This window comes from Tursiops truncatus, chromosome 1 (assembly GCF_011762595.2).
Source record: "Tursiops truncatus isolate mTurTru1 chromosome 1, mTurTru1.mat.Y, whole genome shotgun sequence".
In the NCBI taxonomy this organism is placed as follows: Eukaryota; Metazoa; Chordata; class Mammalia; order Artiodactyla; family Delphinidae; genus Tursiops; species Tursiops truncatus.
The window spans coordinates 145,346,113-145,370,853 of NC_047034.1; the positions used below are offsets into that span (position 1 = coordinate 145,346,113).

General features: G+C 42.5%; 1 long non-coding RNA gene and 1 pseudogene across 1 annotated transcript; one reads left to right on the top strand and one right to left on the bottom strand.

Moving 5' to 3' along the window:
• Positions 1–5,640: 5,640 nt before the first annotated feature.
• LOC141276146 (uncharacterized) lies at positions 5,641–17,002 on the bottom strand. Its single transcript, XR_012325192.1, has 4 exons — positions 14,810–17,002; positions 13,402–13,617; positions 12,758–12,852; positions 5,641–10,115 (listed from the first exon to the last, which is right to left on the bottom strand). It is a non-coding gene; the product is annotated as an uncharacterized lncRNA (long non-coding RNA).
• Positions 17,003–20,592: 3,590 nt separating this feature from the next.
• LOC117314503 (dnaJ homolog subfamily C member 14 pseudogene) lies at positions 20,593–22,726 on the top strand (annotated as a pseudogene).
• The last annotated feature ends 2,015 nt before the right edge of the window (positions 22,727–24,741 follow it).

Below are 24,741 nucleotides of genomic sequence, written 5' to 3' on the forward strand. Positions count from 1 at the left end.
AAAGTAGAATTTAAGGCAAGAAGTCTTACTAGATATAAAAAAGAATGGTTCATATATAAAAAGGATTAGTCTACCAGGAAGATATAATAATTCAAAATCTGTATGCACACTATACTATATCTTGAAAATTGATAAAACAAAAATGGACATCAGAACTAAAAAAAGAAATAAAGAAATTCACAGTAAGAGTGGAAGACTTTAACACAATGTTACTCAAAGCATGGTCCATAAACCAGTCCATGATGAGATAATTATAGAAACTGAGCATAGCATTTAGAAATTTTTATAGTAACTTGACATTGTTACAATTTCTGTTTTTTTTTTTTAATGAAAGTAAACATCTACAAGAGATTGGAAAAAAACTGGTTCTTCACTACAAATACTTGGAAAAGCACTACGTTAATACATCATTCTCAATAGCTGGTAGAACAGATCTCTTGGTCCATTTTCAGTATTCCCAACTTCTGATTGATAGCTCCTTCTCAACTCCAGTTTCTGGAAGGTAAAAATCAAACTCTACTGAGAAACAGAGTAAATGGAAGTTGAGGAATGAGAAGTTTAGAAAAAGTTAATCAGGTTAAATTAAAAAAAAAAGTTACATAGAGAGCAGTAACTTAAAGGAGAAGTAGATTAAAGGAAGGGCTGGTTCAACCCCAGGTCTCCACCCTCTCCCCATGCAACACCCCCTTTAAGTCCCACAACAGATCAGAGGTTTTATTTTCTAGAAAAACTAAACCAGAGAGTCTCTAAGACTGGAAGAAATCAGGCATTGTGGAGGGCAGGGATGAATCATTGGACTAAAAATAGAGGAGTTAAATGAAAGACTGCATAACAAATGATTAGATCCCTAACTCCCTTTTTCTGCTCCCAGAATGCCAGAAGTCATCTGCAATCTCCTAAATAAAAGGCAGAGTCATCTCTAAGAAACTGGAAAAAATAAAATAAAAACAAAACCACAGATACTGGCAGTTTGGGTCCTCCAACAGGTTTGCTCTCAGGGAAAGTTCTCGCTCTGTACACAAGACTTCAAACATCTTTAGTGCCTCACTCTAGAAAATGAAATGACAGCCAAAGAGCATCTGACATTTGAGGATAGCCTTAAAGAAGAAAGGCATAAAGCAAAAGAAACTGCAGTAGCCAGCCTCCAAAATGGCCTCCAATCATCTACCATCTTTTTATATTGTCCCCTCCCACACTGTACACGGATTTGTCAGTGTGACTGATTGCATACAGTACAAGTGATGGTATAAACATTCCAAGATGAGGTTATAAATGAGTGCGATTTCCATCTTAGATTCTCTCTCTCTCACTCTTGCTCTCTCACATCTTACTCTGAGGGAAACAAGCTACCTTGTTGAGAGTAGGGTGACTAACCCTTCCACCTTGCCTGACTGAAGGGGTTCCCGGGAGATAAAACCTTCAGAACTAAAATCAGGAGACAACCAGGTAACCTGGGACGAGTGGGTCACCCTAGTTGTGAGCAGCCCTATGGAAAGGTCCATGTGGGAAGAACTGAAGCGTCCTGGCCAATAGCCTGTTAACAGCAATGTAAGTGAGCTTGAAAGTGGATTCTCCAGCTCCAGTGGAGCCCTGCAATGACTGCAGCCCCAGCCAACCCCATGCAACCTTAGGAGAGACCCTGAGTCTCTCACAGAGACTCACCCACCTAATCAATGCCACTCCCAAATTCTTGACCTTCACAAACTGTGTGAGATAATCACCATGGGTTAAGTTGCTAAGCTTGGGGGTAATTTGCTAAGCTGCAATAGATAACTAATACACAAACAGAAAAAACACTGAAAAAAGTTACTAATACTTCAAAAAAGACATGATATAGCATTTCACGAAACAAGATCAGGATTCTATATGAAAGAGGAATGTGTTGAATTGACTGTAGTAATGGCCTCAATTTGTTAATGCCTCCCTGTATTCATACACTTTGATAGTGTTCTCCCACACTGACTCGGCCATGTGTCTTCCTTTGGGAGAGTAGCAAACACGACTCAGAGACTTAGAAAACACTTGCACATTGAAGCCTGGTCTCTTGCTATTCTTGAGACCCCGATACCATATGAGCAAGGCTGGGCTAACTAGCTGAAGGATAATAAACTAGATGGAAGAGAACGAAGGCACCCAAGGTGACAGCCAGCCTTTACCTGCCCCAGCAGCTGACTGCAGATGCATCAGTGAGCCAAACTGAGGTCAACTGAGCCTGGATCATAACAGCAGAACCTCATAGCCTAGTCCAGCTCAAATTTCTGACCCACAGAATCATAAGCTAAATAGCTGGCTGTGTCTTAAGCCACTAAGTTTTAGGGTGATTTTTAATGCATCATAAGGAAGCTGATGCAAGAATAGATGAAGAATAGGACAGAGCTCTTGGAAATGAAAATTATGACAGTCAAAATTTTTCAATGTTTTAGTAGAAATTCTAGGAATATAAAATCAAGAAGAAAAGATTAAAAAATGGATCTACAAGGTTTATCTCCAACCAATAGGAGTTCCAGAAAGAGAGAAAAGAGAAATTGAGAGAGGTAGAGGATGTATCAAAGAAATTGTAGTATTCACTGTTAATGTCCTGTCCCTAACTCTTCAACCTTACCACCTTAATATATACCATAATCAGCATCTGCATTTATTAACCTAGGGTTATTTCGTGGACATTGGAGCCTGCTTTGCTGCCTGCATATCAAAAAGAATAAATAAAATAGTTAGGAAGTGAAACTTCCTCTTTCCAAGTATTGGAAAACTATGTATTTTCAAACAACAAAGTGAAAGACTTATTCATCGAAAATTATAAAACACTGCTGAAAGAAATTTAAAAAGGCATAAATAGGTGGAAACACATCCCATGTTCATGGATTGGAAGATTTAATATTAAGATGTGAATTCTACCCAAAGCAATCTACAGATTCAATGCAATCCCTATCAAAATCCCAATTATGCTTTTGCAGAAATAGAAAAATCCATTCTAAAACTCATGTGGCATAGCAAAAGACCTTGAATAGCCCAAACAATCTTCAATAAGAACAAAGCTGGATGACTCACTTTTCCTGATTTCAAAACTTACTACAAAAGTACAGTAATCAAAATAGTATGGTTCTGGCTTAAAAATAGACAAATGGAATAGGATAGAAAGCTCAGAAATAAACCCTTTAATATATGGTTAAATGATTTATGACAAAGGTGCCAGGACCATTAAATGGGGAAAGGGCAGACTTTCAACAAATGTGCTGGGAAAATTGGATGTTCACATGCAACAGAATGAAGTTGTACCCTTACCAAAAATACAAAATATAACCCAAAATAGATCAAAGACCTAAAACTTTAAAACTCTTGAAAGAAAATATAGGACAAAAGCTTCACAACACTGGATTTGGCAATGATTTCTTGGGTACTTTACCAAAGGCACAAGCAACAAAAGAAAAAATAGACAAATTCATGAAATTAAAAAATTTTTGTACATGAAAAGACAGTATCAACAGAGTAAAAAGACAATCCACAGATTGAGAGGAGATATTAGCAAATCATACATCTGAGATCAATATCCAGAATATATAGAGAACTCTTAAAACTCAACAACAAAAAACCACCTGATTCAATGAACCAAGGACTGAATAGACATTTTTCCAAAAAGGAAATGCAGATGCCGACAGGCACTTTAAAAGATGCTCAACATCACTAATCATTAGGGAAATGCAAATCAAAACCACAATGAGATATCACCACATACCTGTCAGAATGGCTATCAACAAAAAGACAACAAATAACAAACGTTAGCGAGGATATGGAGAAAAGGGAGTCCTCGTACACTGTTGGTGAGAACTGTAAATTGGTACAGCCACTGTGGAAAGTATGAAGGTTTCTCAAAAAACTAAAAATAGAACTATCATATGCCTCAGCAATTCCACTCCTGAGTATATATCCTAAAAAACCCCAAAACACTAATTCGAAAAGATACATGCACTCCAATGTTCACAGCAGCATTGTTTGCAATAGCCAAGGTATGGAAGCAACCTAAGTGTCCATCAACAGCTGAATGGATAAAGAAATTGTGGTATATATATACACACAGTGGAATACTTCTCAGCCATAAAAGATGAAATTTTGCCATTTGCAACGATACGGATGGACTTGGAGGGCATTATGCTAAGTGAAATAAGTCAGACAGAGAAAAACTACTGTATGATATTACTTATATGTGGAATATAAAAAATACAACAAACTAGTGAATAAAACAAAAAAGAAGCAGACACAGATATAGAGAAGAAATTAGTGCTTACCAGTGGGGAGGGGGGTGGGCAATGTAGGGGTGGGGGAAAAAGGGTTATTAGGGGATCATATGAAATCGTGTGTGAAACTTTTGAAAATTGTAAAGCACTAAAGAATTTAAAGAATTTTCATTCAGGGACTTCCCTGGTGGCACAGTGGTTAAGAATCCGCCTGCCAATGCAGGGGACATGGGTTCGATCGCTGGTCCAGGAAGATTCCACATGCCGCAAAGCAACTAAGCCTGTGCACCACAACTACTGAGCCTGCGCTCTAGAGCCCGCGAGCCACAACTACTGAGCCGACGTGCCACAGCTACTGAAGCCTGTGTGCCTAGAGCCTGTGGTCGGCAACAAGATAAGCTACTGCAATGAGAAGCCCACACACAGCAATGAAGAGTAGCTCCTGTCCACCACAACTAGAGAAAGCCCACGAGCAGCAACAAGGACCCAACGCAGCCAAAAATAAATAAATAAAATAAATAAATTTATTAAAAAATAATGAATTTTCATTCAATAAAAAAATTTTAATTAAAATTTTTTTAATTTCAAAAAAATGAACAAAAGAGTTAAATAGACATTTCTCCAAGTAAGATATACAAATGGCAATAAGCTCATGAAAAGATGCTCAGTATCACAGATCACTAGGGAAATGCACATCAAACTATGAGATACTACCTCACACCCATTAGGATGGCCGCTATTAAAAAAAAAAAAAGCACAGAAAATAACAAGTTTTAGCAAGAATGTTGAGAAACTGGAACCCCTGTGCACTTCTGGTGAAAATGTAAAATGGTATAGCCACTGTGGAAAACAGTACAGTGGTTCCTCAAAAAATTAAAAATAGAATTACCATATGATCCAGCAATTCCATTTCTGGATATTTACCCAAAAGAATTGAAAGCAAGGTCTCAAAGAGGTATTTGTACACCCATGTTCACAACAGCTAAAATGTAGAAACAACCCAAGAGTCCACCAACTCCATTAAGTGAATGGATAAGCAAAATGTGGTCTATACATACAATGGAATATTATTCAGCCTTAAAAAAGCAGGAAATTCTGACATATGCTACAATATGGATTAACTTTGAGGACATTATGCTAAGTGAAATAAGCTAATCACAGAAAGGTAAATACTACACGACGTATGAGATACTTAAGAGTAGTCAAAATCATAGAGACAGAACATAGAATGGTGGTTGCCAGGAGCTGGGGAAAGGCAGAAGTGGGGAGTTACTGCTTAATGGGTAAAGAGTTTCAGTTTTACAAGATAAAAGAGTTACAGAGACGGATGAGTTGATAGTTTCACAACATTATGAATGTATTTAACATCACTGAACTGTACACTTTAAAAATGGTTAAGATGGTAAGTTTTATTTCAGGTGTATTTGACCACAATAAAAAAAGTTGGAAAAAAATAAGAAATTTTCAAGTCATCCTGAAAGCTAGAAGACAATGGAACATGTTTTCAAAATTATGACAGAAATTTATTTCCAAAATATAATTCTGTATCCAACCAAGTTATCACTCAAGTTCAAAATTATAGTAAAGACATTTACAATGATTCAGGAGCTCAAAAAATTCACCTGGCATTCCTTCACTCATTCTCAAGAAGTCACCCGTAAAAATGATTAAATAAATTAGGAAGAAAAAAGGCATAATGTCCAGGAGACAGGAGATATGACACAGGACAGCACAACATCTGTGTACCAGGTCTAGAGAGCAACCAGTCCAGATTGGAACAGGAGGAGAGGTCTGTGGGAGAAACGCCTCCAGAAAAACATATGGGCTGATAGATTGTTTGATATGTTCCAATATTTGGAAATATTATTGCGATGTGTTTGACAGGCCTATTAAAGCATTTGGGGAGGGCTTCCCTGGTGGCGCAGTGGTTGAGAGTCCGCCTGCCGATGCAGGAGACACGGGTTCGTGCCCCGGTCCGGGAAGATCCCACATGCCGCGGAGCGGCTAGGCCCATGAGCCATGGCTGCTGAGCCTGCGCGTCGAGAGCCTGTGCTCCGCAACGGGAGAGGCCACAACAGTGAGAGGCCCGCATACCGCCAAAAAAAAAAAAAAAAAAAAAAAAAAAAAGCATTTGGGGAAAAAATAGTGATAGATATTGAAAAACTAAGCAAATGAGAAAAGGAGGAAGTTAACAACACCATGAGGGAAAAAAAAGCTCTATGAGAAAAGGACCAAAATCAACCATTAGGTCAGTGATAAATAACATTTACATAATCAAAAGAATATAAATAATAATTTTTCTATTTAATAAAAAATACAATATCACTATATTGGGACAGTAAAAGATGGGTGTAAGTGATTACTCATCATAAGGTAGTTAATAGATGGATAACTAAAATTATTAAATTAAGAAATGCAATGTAGTAATATTGGGTTGGCCAAAAAGTTCATTCAGGTTTTTCTGTAAGAGCGTATATAAAAACCCAAACAAACATTTTGGCCAACCCAGTATTATCTTACAGGTAAGGATTTAAATAAACAGATAAAAGAAGGGAAAGTGGTTGCTTTAGGGAAGAGGGACTAGGAGTGGGGGAGCCAAAAGATCACACAATAGGTCTGCTGGGAACACCCTCTCCACCCACCCATCCTTTAAGATTCTGCTCAGCCTTTCATAGAACTTCTTCTCCTCTAGGTAGAGATATATACTTCCCTCCAAGATTGCCTTGTCCCTAGGCCTCTGCCAATGCACTCATTACCCTGTATTTTCATTTTCCCTTTGTGGTCTAAGTATACATCTGACTTGGGCCCCTTGAGGGCAGGCATCTGTCTTCTCTTTGTAATCTTAGCACCTACCACACAACTGCCACTCAAAGTTGGTTGAATGAATAAAACAAGGAATGGGTGGGGAGTGGATTTAGAGAACAGGAGAGAAGAAAAGGTAAGGAGTCTCTCTCTACTTTACAAATTCCAATTAGTCAATATTTTTTGTGTGATTGGCTGGGGCTGCTCCCTACTTCACAAGAATCTCTGGTTGGAAAGGACTAAGGGTGGCAACTACTGTGTCCAATTTTGTGTATCTTCTGCACTTAACAAGTATTATTTAGTATAACCGACTATTTTTAGCAGTATGTGAGGAAGGCTTTTTAAAACACAGTACATAAATGCAAGAGACGGGTGAAGCAATTAGACCTGAATTACACCAGAGCCTTCTTTTTTCGTATTGTGTCTTTAAATAACCCCCTCCAAGCCCCCCAAACTTCCTTTCTAGTGGCTCTAGGGTGTTTCCATTTCCCTGGAGGGCTGTGAGAAAACAAGTCTGGAGTAATGAAAATGCCGAGAGCCACAGGTGGGGCAGGAGAGGTCTGTGCAGGACGGAGGGATGGGAGGGATGGGAGTAAGGGAAGGAAACAACCACTTCTCTGTCCGCCCAGTTTCCAGCATCCTCCTTCACCCCTCCCTTCCCTCTATCTACCTTGTGATGCCCGTAGAACCAGTGGGTGGGGGGCCAGGGGAAGGGGCGCAGGTCTCGAAGCAGCCGATGCCTCTGCAGGTAGAGCTTGACGGCCTGCAGCAGCCTCGGGGCCAAGCAGAACACCAATGCCAGGTCAAAGGGCCTTGCCCAGTGCGCCTCGCGCCAGGAGGATTCCATCGCTCTGCGCTGCGCGGATTGCGGGGGGAGCTTTCTGTAGCCTGGCTCTTGGGGGAGGATCCATCCACTCACTCCAGGACAAAGCCAGCGCACCGCATCTCTGAGCCCTCGGGCAAGATCCCCGCTTCCCCCGGAGAAAGCAGGAGCGGTGGGAGGGGCAGCTCTGGCTTGGCCGGAGAGGCAGGCGTGAGTTCCTGGATTTCTAGCCCTTTTATCAATTGGTGCCGACCTTCGTTCAGGACACTTTCTTCTCATGGAGTGTCATAATTCAACTGTGACAGTTTTCAATCACGGAAGGTCTGCATTTAAGTTTTGAAATAATGCCAAAGCTGAGGTCGTTGTTTTTCTTCTTTGCCACAAAGGACTAGTAAACTGCTCTGAAAAAGAGAACTTCTTTCCCACTGAAATGCTATCAAACCCCACAGGTGTCTGGGGGCTGGTAGTGGGTGTGTATGATCACTAGGCCTGAAGAGCGTGGCCTGTGCAGTGGTGCGCTGGTAAATGTTTTACAACTGGTTCTCACTCTGATTTCTGGTGCTTGCCAATGTCTACCATGTCCTATTTCAAGCCTGCCAGCAGAGGACCCAGAACACTCAGCTGGGAAGAGATGCAAAGTAGCTACCATCATACAGTATTTCCCCCACACGGACACAAGAAGGACCCACTGCAAGATTTGTGGGTCCCACAGCACAAAATGAAAACGTGGGGCCCCTTGTTAAAAATGCATTAACAATTTCAAGTTGATGACAGCAGAGCATTAAACCAAGCACCCTTTTGAGTGCAGAGCCCCGTGTGACGCCCATGAAGCCAGCCCTGGATACAAGAGACGTAATTAATCTCAAGCTTATCTATTATTATAGATAATGGTAAAATATAGTAAAATAATTAGAAAGTGATGAGTTTTTAGTACTTATTACCTATCAGATGGTAAACTAGGACCCAAAGGACCTAACTTCCCAAGATGCTGTCCCCCACTCCCAGCCTGCTTTTTACACATTGCCCAGAATTCTTTTATTCATTCATTGATTTATGCTAAAACAGGCACATGTAAGGTGTTGGATTTATAGCCCAGAACAATAAACCCAGTCTCTGCTACAACTCTCTGCTCTCCTCTCCTCACTGCCTTGCACTCCTCAGGTTGGGAACCCCAGTCTCTGGAGCCAGATTTTACTTGGCAGGGTAATAGTTAAGACACACTCCAGTGAGGATGACTTCATCTGGACCGAGTGCTGGCCCTTTGAATCCATCGCGCAGCACCCATGAAGTGTTTCAGCTTCTTCTTCTCCAGATCTTCCCACCTCCTGCCTACCTCCATCCCTCAGCTAGAAGTTGCTATTTGACAGTGTCTCAGAATCTTCTGGTTTATACAGTCTCTCCTGGGAGACTCATGGCATTTTCGTTTTTCAGATTCTTTTTCTGTGTCCTGCTCTTTCCCCAAATCATGATGAGTGTATGGTGGGCTTCATAAGCCTGCATCATGGTGGCCGGGCTGAAGACCTCAGATCCATGCCTAGGGTCCTGGCTAGTCTAAGCTTCGTGAGATCTAGTCTTGTCTGGTCCCTGGGTTGGTGAACTTCTAGTTACTTCTCTCGGCAAGGTCAGGGCCTGAGGACACCTTAGCTGACCCAGTCATACCCAGGCTCTTGCTGGAGGTGTTATCCCTCTGAGACCTGGCCAGTCCATCAGCTGCATTTCATGTCCTTCCTTGGAAAACAAAGGAACTTTGGGGCTTTTTACAATATACCCTGGAACCGAAAAGAGGCTTGAGGGTGCTAGCTCAGGGCTTCTTTCTGCTTCACTGCCATTTTCACTCTGGTTCCTCCCAAAAAGGAACTCTGTGCTCTCAACTTTTCCCTCATCTATCCAAAACTCCCCCTCCCCGGATCTGCACCTCGGTGGGAGAAATCAGTTACTCTCCTGAACACTGGCTTCCTGGCCTCTGCCCATTCTTGCCTCAGCCCACCAGCCTGGAAGAGGTGGATTTTCCACAACCTCCATTTCATGTAGTAGAAACTTTCCTTAGATATTACCTGTGTTCTTTCTACCTCTAATTGAGAGCAAAGATCTACAACCCACTCCAGCAGTGGGAGATACAGGAATTTAGAAAATTATTTATTCTGGCCAAAGAAAGGCTTACCATACTTACTGCGACTCAAAAATCCCATTTTAGGGAAGCGATCCCTTCCTTCTCTTGGCATTCATATGCAAATGTCCACCGAATTAAATTTCCTCAGCTGCAATACAGGGGACAGGGGACATTGAAAAAGCCCCCAGCAACACAGATAATGATGCTTGGCAGGTCCAGGTAAGGATTTCAGACTTTACTAAGGCCACTGAAGGGATTTAAGATGGAAAATTACATGTTTAGATAGTAGAGCACCCTGATGACTATTTGGTTAATAATAGCAGGTAAATATTCATTGTGTGCCGACTAAGTGCCAAGTACTGTTCTAAAGTGATTTATATGTAGTAGCTCATTTAATTCTCATATTAAAAATTTGAGGTTGGTATTAGCATTTTACTTATCCTCATTTTACATATATGGAAACCGGGACACAGAGAGATTATGCAATTTGCTCAAGGACATCAGAGGGTAAGGAGGCAGTTTCAGGAATCCACGTCCCAGGATCTTAACACTTATGGAAGCAAATTATGTGTGTGTATAGGGGGTATAAGACCTGAACTAAGAGACCAGTTCAAATGCTATTGTAGTATTCAGATAAGATGTGATGATGGCCTGGACTGGGAATTTCATGGGACAGAGAGGCAGAATGAGTGGGAGAAATATTGGAGTGTATTTTTGATGGGAATTGGTAACTGGCTGGATGTGGGCACAGTAGGGAAGAAATCTAGGACGATCCCTATGTTTCTATTCATTGAGATAGACAAAGGAAGAAGAATCAATATTCCTAACACCACCCTCCCCAACACCCCCCAACTCCTGTCCTGTGTGTCTCGTGCTCTTCTTAAAACCATGTTCATGACTCACCTCCTCTATAAACGCTTCTCTAACCACCACCCGCCCATGGGAATCTATCCTGTGAACAGTTAAAGCATTCATTTTTATAGCTCTCATTTGACACTTTGTTCATGGTTTCATTTACTATTCATTCCACAATCAGCAATCCTACGCAGCCTCTTTATGTATCTCTTTGTATATACAACTTGTCTTCCTAATTAGGTTTTGAAACTCTATGGTGATTCAAACATTGTTTTTTTCATCTCTTGGATTCCCTTGGAGCTCAAATTTGGGCTTGGCACACAGTAGATGTTTTACAGTTATTTAATTTACTTGAACTAAGAAGACGTATGGGAGAAGGGGGAGACTTAGGAAAGAGCAGAATGAGGAATATAGAAATGATCTCCAAAGCAAGGGGGCAACAAAGAAATGGAGACATTGCAGGTCAAGGAGTTTGTATACTAAGAGAATAAACATAGGGCAGGGAGTGGGGAAAGGAGCTGAGAAGAGGAAGACTAAATTAAAATGACGGCTGTTTTCATGACAGGGAGCCTGGTGTTTGTTCATAAGGGAGATGGTGCTGAAAAGTGCTGAGAGAGGGGCAGTAAGAGAGAAAAAATGGGGTCAGGGGGTGAATGGGCACTGAATAGAATGGATGAGCTGGATGGGATGGGGCTCAAAACTTCATAGATGGAGATTTTTATGAACGTATTGAGGCTAGGTAGAAATCACTTTGTTCTGCTCTTAATTTAAAACAGTAGTTGTAGTTTGTGAAGGGGTCCAACTGGGAAGACCAACACGTTAGAAGTATAAGAGACAAGAAAGGGGAAGGGAGTGGACAGATTCGATTTCTGATGCCAAATAACCTCAATTTTCTTAGAGGATTCGGAGGCGTCATCTGCCCTGGCAGGGGCAGGGAGGATTGAGTGCCTGAGCAGATTGGCGATCTGGAACAGCTGCTATTGTTAATGTTGAGGGCATGGGCAAGCAAGTTGTTAAAAGACAGGAACCAATAGAATTTACATAGCAGATTCCATACAGAGGGCCAAGGACTCATATTTCCATTATTTTCTCCCGCAAGAGCCTGGAGGTAAGAGAATGGAAATGTTCCGGAAGGAGGTATAGACTCAGTCCCCACACTCACTGCTGCCTCCTGTATACCAGCTAGTGCTGAGCAATGCCAGGATACAAAGGTGAATAAAGGGGTGGCCTTTCCCTGGGACAGCTCACAATCTGGTGGAGGGGACAGATTGATAAGCAAAGAGATACAGTATAATGGATAAATGCTACAACTGGAAGGACGTACATGGATTATCTAGACCTTGTCCTGTCTTCCGAATAAGGAAATTAAATCCGAAAAAAGGAAAGGGGCTTGCCCTAAGCCCCTTATCACCAGACTGAGAATGTCAAGGTCCTTTCTCCTTTCCTCATCACCTGTATGACACAGCAGTTGCACTATTCTCCCCAGTCCCTTTGAATGACACAACCAGTGAATCGGGGAGACTTTTGAATGAATGTGTCTAATCGTGTTGCTCTGTTACCTTGAGTAATTCCAATATTTTAAAAACTGGGTAGAGAAGTGTGAGGCTCCAGAGGAGGAAAAGGAGCCAGTAGAGAGGTATGAGGGAAACCAGGAGCACCAAGGGTTATGGCCTACAAGGAGTGTCTAAACACGTGAAAAAAAGATGGATGTCAAGCGCTCCTGAGACAACAAGGACCAAGTATAAAATGTGTTTCTTGGAATTAGTGTCATGGAAGTCAGTGGTAACTGTTAGAAGAGTTGTTGAAATGATAGATATAGAAGCCAGAATAAAGTGGGTTGAGCAGTGAACATGATGGCAACTTGTCGAGACTGTGGAGAAAGTACTAACCACCCTGAAAAGTTTGGCTCTGAGAAAGAGAAAATCAGGATGTTACCTAGTTAGGGACTTGAGAGTGGAAGTTAAGGTCTCCCTGCTACCCTGGTTCTTAGGAGAGGGGCTGGGATCCTTGGTGCAGTCACTAGTCTTGAGCTAGAAGGAAGAAGGAAAGGTTAGGGGTAGATGCAAAGTTTCACATTTTGTGGTATTTCAAACCACAACAGAGAAGAGCACAAAATGTAAGTCTCCTAAAAATCCCATAAAAAAGTCTCCAGATCATAGTTTTGAATTATATGCATATCACTCAGTTTTACAATTTCAAGAGCTAGTCTCTTATCTTCTATTTTAAAAATAGTTTCAAAACTATTTTAAATTCAAAATACTTGAATTTAAGAGGACATTGAAGTCATCTGATCAAAAGTATACTTGCATAATATCGAGTTAAATAAATTGCTATTCTCAACAGTAAGTTAAACAAATGCCTTCAGCAATCCTTCACATTTGTTTGAATTGGGTGCAATTCAAAAAATAATAATTTTATTTGAGCTATCACATAAGTAACGTAACTATAGGGCATAACAGCCTATGCTAAGATAGACTCTCATCCGGAATAATAATAAAATCAAAATAATATTGAACCCATACTACATGCCAGGCACTTTGCATGCACTGTCTCCATTCTTCTAGGTAGGCCTTACTTACCATCCCCACTTTACAGATGAGCACATTGAAGGCTAGAGAAGCTAAGTCACATGACCTTGATCTGTCCTCTGTATCACATGGTGCCTCCAAGGTATCATAAGACCCCTCCCCTGCCAGTTCTTCTCATTACACAGACACATACAGTGAGCCATAAATGGGCCAATATTTTCGAATATCAACCTGTGTTCATTATTGACTAAATAACAATATTTTACCCTGGTAAGAAACAAAAAGGAAAATCAGCCTGAATTATACATCTTGAAGTATTCAATATTACCAAATTCAAATCATCTAAGTATTTTTCCACATGACCACTATTCACATTTCCTTAAATTACTTAAATTCCTGAAACTTAGAGCACAGTTACCTACTCCAATTACAATGAACTCTGAGCCTTATTCAGAATTAGAAAAATATATCCAGGTTCCTATATTCTTGTAGAACAGGATCCAAACTTTCCTATGGACAACAGAGAGCTTATTTTTGTATAAGTAAATACTACATAACTTTATTCATAAAATGGCACTCATTTTGATAAACAAAAACTATATATACAAATATGAAATCTTAAACTTTAAGGAAAAACTTGACAAAGACTAAAGACGTTGCCTTTACAAGCAAATTTTAACATTTTTAAAATATTTTAAACTTAAAATATTCTTCTTTGTACTGTGACATTAGCAAAATTATAAATGTGTTACTACTTCCATTTTTTTCAATTGCTTTAGCTTCCATGGTCAACAGCACTAGCTCTATTAATCATGGCTATCCCATTGTGTTACTTAAATGGCTTTTAATTTTTAATATGCAGAAAGACATTCTACCATAGAGACAAAGATGGGAATTGTCAAAATAAAATTAATGAAGAACCTATTTTGCAAAACTTGCATGTATATTGTATTTATGATAATGATCTCAGCAGATCTGCAGAAGTATTTTTTCAATTTCATTTTTAATGATTTTATTCAAGGCCTTCATTGTATTGGTAATAGCTCTGATGGGTCACTTCATTTTTTGTTTTTTTGCAACCTTCATATTTTTTACAGTAGATTTTCCTCCACTTGAAATAATTGGGTTGGAGGGGAAAAAAATGCAAGTATGTCAGCATCAGTAGGTCATTTCTTGAAATATTAAAATTGCTAAAGTAATCACTCTATCAAGGGCAGAACGAAAATGATACTTTATAGCCCTTTTGCCTGAAACTCTGCTCAGAGTTGGGAGCACACCATCTGGATTTCAGCCAGTAGAAAACAAAGCAAGAGAAGAAACCAGTCTTTCTGCACTGCCTGCTCTATGTTAAACTTTCCCCAGGACAAGAAATAACCAAGCCAGTAAATGGGAGCAGGAAAGAGGGAAATGAGGATTAATGTCTCCAAAAATTATCCTGCTTTGTGTCAGATCTACTTACAGATTAAACCGCTCACCAGCTTCCTGCAATGTGCCGTTCTGTGGATGGAACATAACTCCTGGACTCACGTGGTACTTAAGCCAGTGGCAACCTAAGCCTCAGTTTCCCCAACTGTAAAACATGGCAATGACAATAGCACCCACCACAGTCAGTTACTGTGAGAATTAAATGCACAGCACTGAGCACTGTGCGGGAGCAGTGAGTGCACACGTGCTTTTATATACTGTGATTATCAGAGAAACCAGGGCTTCCAGCCAGGGAAACCTAAGGAAGTGAAGGAAGGGGTTTGTCATTCAGCCATTAAACAAACATAAATTAAACAAAAAATATGTATACTAAACAAACATATCCCATCAATAAACAAGCATGCAAAGACACTGTCATGCAGTTTACCATCTACCACATATTTCCCACCAAGTGAATGTTTATTAAGTGAATGAATGAACCATGGTTCGAACCTCTTTTTCAATGCTTTCATCCCTACATTTTCAAAACTTCTGAGTGAACCAGCTACAACAGCTACCACTATTGAGGAAATGGTGGGGTGGCTTTGCCCCTAGAATGAAGCTGAAAGCTGGAAATTACCTTATGTGCTGCGAAGGAACTGAAAAGCACAGCCAAAACCTTTTAAACAGAAAGATGCTCAAATGGGCAGAAATGAGTTAAGTAATAAGGTTAGGTAAAGGACTTTAATTAGTTTTTGTTACAGAAAAGGACTTACTTTAGAGACAAATGGACTTTTAGACTCTTGTAATTTAAAAGAACCCATACCTGGAAGTGGAAATAACAAGAGCTTACAGAAGTATGTCACTTTCAGAAATATTCCCTTGCTTGATTCTCCCGACTGCTCTGTGAAAGGTAGGGCAACATAAGGTTCATTTCACAGATAAGGATGCGGAAACACAGAGAGCTCCCAGGGTGAGCGGGATGTACAAGTGAGACTAAATCTGGGTCGCTGGTCCCAGCTCGGGCTCTCAGCAGCCGTTGCAAAAGGGACTGGCACGTGTATTGTTTCACATCTGTGTCATCTCTTTCTGGCCAGGATTTTCCAGAACTGGTAGGAGGGCATGCATGTGTTGCCAAGGAAGGAGGATGTAGGAAAGGAGAGTGGAGGTCAGACGATCAGTCAGTCTTGAAGAAGCTGAGCTGAGGAGGTAGAAAAAATGCAATGCCTGGGGTAGGGGCTAACTTATATAAGTCAGAGAGACCCACCTGATGATCTACAAGGGATACTAATGTCTGGGCCCAGATGAGGAAGTCGTGGTCAGGGTGTGGATCAAGACCCAGTGCAGAAAGTAGGGGTGTAGTGATGAGGATAGATTCAGATCCCCCAGATTCCAGGGTAGAACAGATGCCTTACCCCCCATTCCAAAGACCCTTCCGTAGCCCGTATTTTGAGAGTCAGGGTAGAAGCCCTAAGTCAGTCCTTATTCTGGGAGCTCAGGAAGCCTTTGTCCTCCCCCTACCCCACCTCAGAATGGATGCTTCCTATCTGTGCTTGGTATTTTTAGAAGTCCAATGCGCTATCCATTGCGCCACTGAGCCCGACTGTGCTTGGTATTTTTAAAGAAACGTAGGCTCTGCACGGGGTCCCACTCAGACTTCTTTTTTTTTTTTTTGCGGTACGCGGGCCTCTCACTGTTGTGGCCTCTCCCGTTGCAGAGCACAGGCTCCGGACGCGCAGGCTCAGCGGCCATGGCTCATGGGCCCAGCCGCTCCGCGGCATGTGGGATCTTCCCGGACCGGGGCACGAACCCGTGTCCCCTGCATCGGGGCAGGCGGACTCTCAACCACTGCGCCACCAGGGAAGCCCTAAATTTTTTTTTTCAGACTTCTTAATGAGCCTAGTGGGGGACCCCGGGGGTAAACTGACACTTTGTTCCCTGAGGGGGTGAATGGAGACCTCTCTGAAGTCTGACAGATACTTTCTCTTCCTGTTCTGCCTCACAAACTGCTGACTCTACCTTACAAACAAATTTCAAATCTGATCTGTGCAGTCTGGCTGCTGCCATGGTTGTAGGTCAGACCTAGACCAAGTCCATGTCTTGCTTCAAAACCATCATGGGTTTTGGAAAAGGTCTTCTTTCTTGTGATGGCATGCAAGGTATACCCCTACTCTTACTTCCATCTCCATCTTCCACGGCCCTTTTTCCCCCTCAGCCCACTCACCTCATCATTCCCTAAAAGCACCATGCCTCCCTTTGCCTTTGCTGTTCCTTCCTTCTGATTCCTTCGCAATTCACCTCCTCCCCAATTGGATGGGCTCTGAAGGTTCCAGCAGAAAATTCACAGCCAGTAGAAGATTAGAGAGGATAAAGCAAGGGATTCATTTCATATCAGGAATGCCAACAGGCACAGAGTTTCAGCCAGCTTCCTCTTGAGGCCTTTCTTTCCACACATCTCCCCGCCCCCAGGGACTTACTTGAGGTCCCAAAGTAGGTAGTCAAGTCCAGACCAAGAGTGGAGTCTACTAGCCCGGCCACTGTCATTGTTCTTACTGCCATGAGGTGGCACTGTTGGAAACTGGTTTTGCTCTGTAAAGCCACCTGGGAGTGATGCAGAGGTACCACTGATGTTGCCCAAGCTTCAGTCAGGGCTACCCACCTAGGAGATTGCTAATGTCACAATTCTTTTTAGTTGACACCCTCTACCATTTCAGCCACCGTGCCTCAAAGCACTGCACCAGAAAAAGCTACTAGAACGAGCCACAAACCAAGGCAAAAATCATTCCTTCCCCTAAAAACTCCTAGGGGCTTACGTTGAATGTGGTGCCCAGTCTAGAATATCCCTTTGCATAAGGTAATTTTATTTAAATGGAATCACTGCCCTTCCCTGCCACTGAGATTATCAGGACCACGTTGTTGGTCCTCCCAAATCTCCCTCACTTCCAATTATGCAGCTGAGGAAGGAGTGCGTGTCCCTCTGTACCTGTCTGTGTAGAGAACTTTGACTCAGAGACACAGTTTTTGCCAAATCCCACAAACAGAAGGTCCTATTACACCCTGAGTTGTCCCAGAAAATGGATGTCTATTCTCCCTACAACTCAAGGGACTCTCATAGGACAAACAGAGTCAGCTTCAAGGTGTACATCTGATTCTACTTCTAGGTTAATATCCAAAATATATAAACAGCTCATACACCTCAATATCAAAAAAACAACCTGATTAAAAAATGGGCAGAAGACCTGAATAGACATTTTTCCAAGGAAGACATATAGATGGCCAACAGGCACATGAAAAAATGCTCAACATCACTAATCATCAGAGGAATGAAATCAAAACCACAATGAGATATTACCTCACACTTGTCAGGATGACTATCATCAAATAGAACACAAATAATAAATATCAGTGAGGGTGCGGAGAAAAGGGAACCCTCACACACTGTTGGTGGGAATGTAACTCGATGCAGCCACTGTGGAAAATAGTATGGAAGTTCCTCAAAAAAATAAAAATAGAACTACTATATGATCCAGCAATTCTAATCCTGGGTATATATCTGAAGAAAATGAAAACACTAATTTGAAAAGATACATGCACCTCAATGTTCATAGCAGCGTTACTTACAATTGCCAAGATATGGAAGCAACCTAAGTGTCCATCAACAGAGGAATGGATAAAGAAGATGCGGTATGTATCTACACAATGGAATACTAATCAACCATTTTAAAAAATGAAATTTTGCCATTTGCAACAACGTGGTTGGACCTGGAGGGTATTATGCTTCGTGAAATAAGTCAGATAGATGAAGACAAATACTGTATGTTATCACTTATACAAGGAATCTAAAAAATAACACAACTAGCAAATATAACAAAAAGAAACAGACTCACATATATAGAGAAGAAGCTAGTGGTTATCATGAGGAGAGGGAAGTGGGGAGGGACGAGATTGGGGCAGGAGATTAAGAGGAACAAACTACTATGTATCAAATAAATAAGCTGCAAGGATGTATTGTACAGCACAGGGAATATAGCCAATATTTTATAATAACTATAAATGGAGTACAGTCTAAAAATTGTGAATCACTATGCTGTACATCTGAAACTTATATAATATTGTAGATCAACTATACCTCAATAAAATTGATTAATTAGTTAATTAAATTAAAAAAGAAGAAAAGCCAAGATGAGAGGTGGAGAGAACGTGGCCCCCTTGGAATCTCTAGTTCCAGGCCTATGGCATCCTGTGATTTAGTTATGTGAATCAGTAAAGTCTCAGGTTAGGTTTCTGTTACTTTCCACTAAAACATAAACAAACAAACAACAACAACAATGAAACTCCCAACTAATATATCTGATCCTCACTAAAAATGGCACGTTGTAGTTTTATAAAGGTTTTGTGTACCCTTTCTCTCTGTCTCCTAATGATAACCCTGTTAAGAAGCACTTGTATTTTCTTTAAAAACTGAGACATAATTCACAAACTACAACATACACTATTTTAAGGTGCACAGGTCAGTGGTTTTTAGTATACTCCCAAGGTGTCCAACCATCACCCCCATAAAAAAATTTTTTTTCAGTTGACACTGTGCAACTCTTATAGCTACACAAATGGAGGGAAGCAGGAATAATTTCAAAGGACGGTGTATTCATTTTCTACTGCTGCCACAAAGTGCCACAAATTTAGTAGCTTAAAATAACACTAATTTATTATCTTACAGTTCTGTAAGCCAGAAGTCTGACATGGGTCTCACTGAGCTAAAATCAAGGTGTCAGCAAGGCTGCATTTCTTTCTGGAGGCTCGAGGGGAGAATCCATTTCATTGTTTTTTCCAGCTTCTAGAGACCATCCACATTCCTTGGTTCATAGACTCCTTCCCCCATCTCCAAAGTCAGCAACACTGGATCTCTGACCCTTCTGTAGTCACATCTCCCTCTGACCACAGCCTGGAAAGGTTCTCTGCTTTAAGGACCCATGTGATTCAGTTTGGACCCATCCAAATAATACAGGAAAATCTCCCCCATCTCAAAGTCTTTAACTTAATCACATCTGCAAAGTCCCTTCTGTCATGTAAGTGACATATACACAGGTTCTAAGGATAAGAACATGGGCATATTTGGAAGGGCTGTTATTCTGCCTATCACAGAAAGTAATCCAAAAGTTAACTGAGGGTTGTCCAAGTAACTAAGCAGGTTTTTGAAGGTGAGATATTTGGCAAACACACTCATGAAATATAACATGTTGGTTAAGATTCTTGGCTCAATATTCAGAACAAACCAGTTTCAAATAATGGGGCACTATTTACTATTTGTGTAGCCTTGAGCAAATTACTTTGTAGCTTCGGAGACTCAGTTTCCTCTGCTGTAAAATGGGCATTTTTTTCAGTACTTATTCATAGGGCTTGCAGCGGAAGTCCTTGTTCACCTTCAAGATCCCCCTGCGGAACAAGGCATTCATTCCTCTAGTTCCCTGGTGTGTTGGCTACTAATGGCTCAAAGATGCATCCTTCTCCGGGGATTGCCCTGCTGCAGCCAAAGGGCAGAAAGGACTGAAGATCAGCTCCAGAACTTAATTCCAAGAAGAACAAAGCTCCAGAGGAGATTAAACTTTCAACCTCAGCAGGATTGCCACAACAAAGTCAGGGTACCAGTTGGGAAGAATGGGACCCTAATACATGAGATAGGACATCTGAGTCAATGCACTTAAAAATCTTGGGTCCTGAGCAGAGAGTGAACAGGAGGCGGAGCCGGGGGAGCTGCTCTCGTAGCTCCTCCTGGCCCTCTGCTGGGGAGGAGTTTGTCTTCTGCCGGGGAGGAGTTTGCCTTCTGCCGGGAAGGAGTGACCACAGCTCTTCGCTTTGGGGGAAGATGAAGAGTTGGAAGAGGAATATGATAAGGAGGAACCTCTTAAGTTTCCCAGTGATTTTCCACGTGTGCCCAGTGGAAAGAAACCTGCACCCCGGAGACAACGGCACCACTTTCCAGCCAAGGAGGATACTTGGGAGGGTGGACGCAGCGATCTCAGATCCCCTGGTCTACATCGGCTGGGTCGGAAATGGAGTCAGGCAGATTAGCACAGAGGACTGGGATTGTGGGGGGCAGAGGAACTGTGTCAGCTTGGACAGGCAGGTTTCTAGAGGCTGATCGAACTGCTGGTATTAGTGGGGGAGTACATGGAAACTTATGGCCATCTCATCCATGCACACAGGCAGCTGAAAGGCAGTGATCCGGACCATTTTTGTGTCTGGGTGGGAGTCTGGGCAGGGCGGCTGGGGGGCTGGGACCAGGTAATGTTCCAATTTCTGAGCCAAGGGTTTTGTTATGGGGTAGGGCTGTTCACCCGTTTTCTTAGGCTACTGGGGGCTTTGCTGCTCCCAGCTGTGGCCCTTTTGTTGGGCTGCCTACAGTTGGGCTGGAGGTTTCTGGTAGCACTGAGTGACCGGTTAGGCCGGACGGGTAAAGCCACCTGGCTCTTCTCTTGGCTGGCTTCTCCCACCTGGCAGCAGTGCCTGATTCTGCCAAGAGATAGCAGGCCGTGGCAGCAGCTGGCAAGAATAGTTCAGTGGGGTTGGCTGGAGTTGGCCTTGGGTCAAGAGAGGAATAAGCAGGGGAATGCACCTGTAGCTAGTGGTCGCTACTGCCAGCCTGAAGAGGAAGTGGCTCGACTGTGGACCATGGCTGGGGTTCCTGAGGATGAGCTAAACCCTTTTCATGTGTTAGGGGTTGAAGCCACAGCCTCGGATGTTGAACTGAAGAAGGCCTATAGGCAGCTGGCAGTGATGGTTCATCCTGACAAAAAATAATCATCCCCGGGCTGAGGAGGCCGTCAAGGTTTTGCAGGCAGCTTGGGACATTGTCAGCAACCCTGAAAGACGGAAGGAATATGAGATGAATCGAATGGCAGAGAATGAGCTGAGCCAGTCAGTGAATGAGTTTCTGTCCAAGCTGCAGGATGACCTCAAAGCAGCAATGAATACTATGATGTGCAGCCGATGCCAGGGAAAGACATGGGAGGTTTGAAATGGAACGGGAACCTGAGAGTGCCAGACACTGTGCTGAGTGTAATAGGCTGCATCCTGCCGAGGAAGGAGAATTTGGGGCTGAGTCAAGCAGGTTGGGCCTCAAGATTACCTACTTTGCGCTGATGGATGGAAAGGTGTATGACATCACAGAGTGGGCTGGATGCCAGCATGTGGGAATCTCCCCAGATACCCACAGAGTCCCCTATCACATCTCATTTGGTTCACGGATGCCAGGCACCAGTGAGCAGCAGAGAGCTACCCCAGATGCCCCTCCTGCTGACCTTCGGGATTTCTTGAGCCAGATCTTTCAAGTACCCCCAGGCCAGGTGTCCAACGGGAACTTCTTTGCAGCTCCTCAGCAGGGCCCTGGGGCCACTGCAGCCTCCAAGCCCAACAGCACAGTAGGAGGAGCCAAACGAAAGTGGGGAAAGAAAGTGAGGAGGCCCTTCCAACGTTGACACCCCCTCTCTTTCCACAAATCAATGTCAGGGAGTCAAAAGGGCTGTGTACAGTGCAGGATGGAGTTTGATTTGTTTATTTTTAAATATTTAAAAAAGGGAAAATTTTAAGCTCAAATTGTTCACTCAGTAGTTATAGGAAGCCCTGGAACTACTCTCCCTCCTCCACCAGCACCCAGGAACTGAGTCTTGTCTCCTGACAATACCAAAGAAATAGGGGGTGGCTAGAACAAAGAACCTAGGGCCTGGACCTGGGCTGGACAATATCTCCCATAGTAGTGTGGGAACTGGGTATTTCCCTGGGGTCTGTATGCCTTTGTCTTGTCTTTTGCGTCTACAGCTGATGACACTTCCCCCCGCTTTAAAAAAAAAATCTTGGGTTCCCAATCCCCCTTGAACGATTCCAGCCATTTGAAAATCAACTCTTGTCATGCTCCTGGGCCCCAGTAGAGATAAGGTACCTAACCATGGAGCACGAATGACCATGTAGTCACAAACATTTGTTTGAGCTGGGTCTGTCAGACCTACTAAGTCATAAGTTTGAGCAGGCCCAGCAGCAATAGATCATAAGATAGAAGTGGTGCACCCGGGATCCGGTGCAACTAGGACCAGAGAGCACAGATAAGCTGCGTGAGTTCTATGTTATGCATGAGCTAAGTGGCTCAGACTTTCATGTTGTCCACCACTGTTGCTTGGGACACGTTCCCTCAGTTCATACCAATAGCTGCAGGTGTGGTCCTTTATGACTCACTTACGGAAGAGGGAAAAGGCTGAGCGTGGTGCTCACGTGGGTTGGTGCCGTCTGTGAGTGCAAGTTGTTAATGGACTGCTACTGCTCTACAGCCCCATTCAGGGGCGGTTCTGAAGGGCAGCAGTGAGAGGAAATCTTCCCAACGCACAGAGCTTTAGGAAGTGCATCTGATCATACTTTCAATGGGAAATAAAATAAGAATATGTACAGACCCATGAGCAGTGGTGAGTGGCTTGGCTGGTTTGACTGGGACCTAGAGGGAGAAAGATTAGAAAATAGGAGAGAAGAAGGTCTGGGAAACAGTTGTGTGGATGGAAAAATGGCAATGGGCACGAAGTGTGAAGATCTTTGTATTGTATCCTAATACCCACCCAAGAGTTTCTATCACAAAAGAGGCATAAAAATCCTGGTAGACAAAGTGACTCAATCAGTTAACATCAGCCTCTGTCATCATGTGTTCCAGTACTGGCACAAAGGGTACATGAGCAGGGTAGCCATAGTGGCAGGGAAGCAGGCTATGAATGGGTCCAGTAACATGGACTCCCTCTTACTCATGAAGTTTTTCCCTAGTGACTGCCACTGTGAAACATTCAACCTACCAACAAAAGAGACCAATGCTAAACCCCTGAAACAGGACATCCCCTGAGAAGATAAACACACTGGATATCTTGCATCCTGAAAGAGAGAGAATTAATCTTAACTGGATTTGGCCAAGTTCCAGTTATTGGTTTACCATTCTTGCCTGCAGGGCTTCAGCTAACACCATTGTTCAAGGGCTTACACAGGGTTTGGCTTTAACACAAGATCTCACACATCATCTTCGACTATGAGAGCTGCTTTACAGGAAAGGAGGTATGGTGGTGAACATAGAACCATGGGACCCATCATATACTGCCCACCAAAAAGTTTGTCCTGAAAAGGTGATGAAATGGCCTTTTGAAAGCACAGCTGAGGCTCCAACTTGGAGATAATACCTTGTGAGGATGGGGCCCCATGGATGTAATATACAACCTACTCATCGACCTAATGGTTCTGTATTTTCAATGCATAGATTACATCGGTCTAGAAACCAAACAGTGGAAGAAAAATTGACTCTGCTCACCATCACTCTCAGTGATTCACTTTGGGGAATTAATGCTCCCTTTATGCACAAAAATAGGCTCTGTGGATCTAAAGACTTTTTTCCCAAGCGGGAGATATTTCTACCAGGGGCACAGCAAAAATCCCATTAAACATTAATCTATGCTTCCACCCAGTTACTTCAGGTTCTTTTTACCAAGAGACAAGAAGGCAAGACAAGGAGTCCCATCCTGTAAAGGGTAATTGACTCTGATCATTAGGATGAGGTATGGCTACTATTCACGATGGGAGCAGGGTAAATTACTTTGACATCCAAATGACCAATTAGGAAATCTTCTGGTATTTACCTACCCAATTATGACAGTAGACAGACAAGTGCATCCTGAGATGATCATGTGTGATCAAGGGCTCAGTCCCTAAGGGATAAGGAGCTGAGTCACCCCATCTAGACCAGCAGAGATGCTAGCTGAAGATGAGGAAAATTTAGAAGGAGTAGAGGAGGGAGATGATGAGTATCATTTGTGACCTTGAGAGCACAAATGGTCATCTCATTTGCCTTCTAAATTTCCCAAGGAATTTACTACATGAAGCAAGTGGATCCAAGCAGTGAACAGTGTGGATTATAAAGGAGAGTATGGTGCACCACTAAGTTCCCCCTTTAGGAATGAGGTACATATTCCC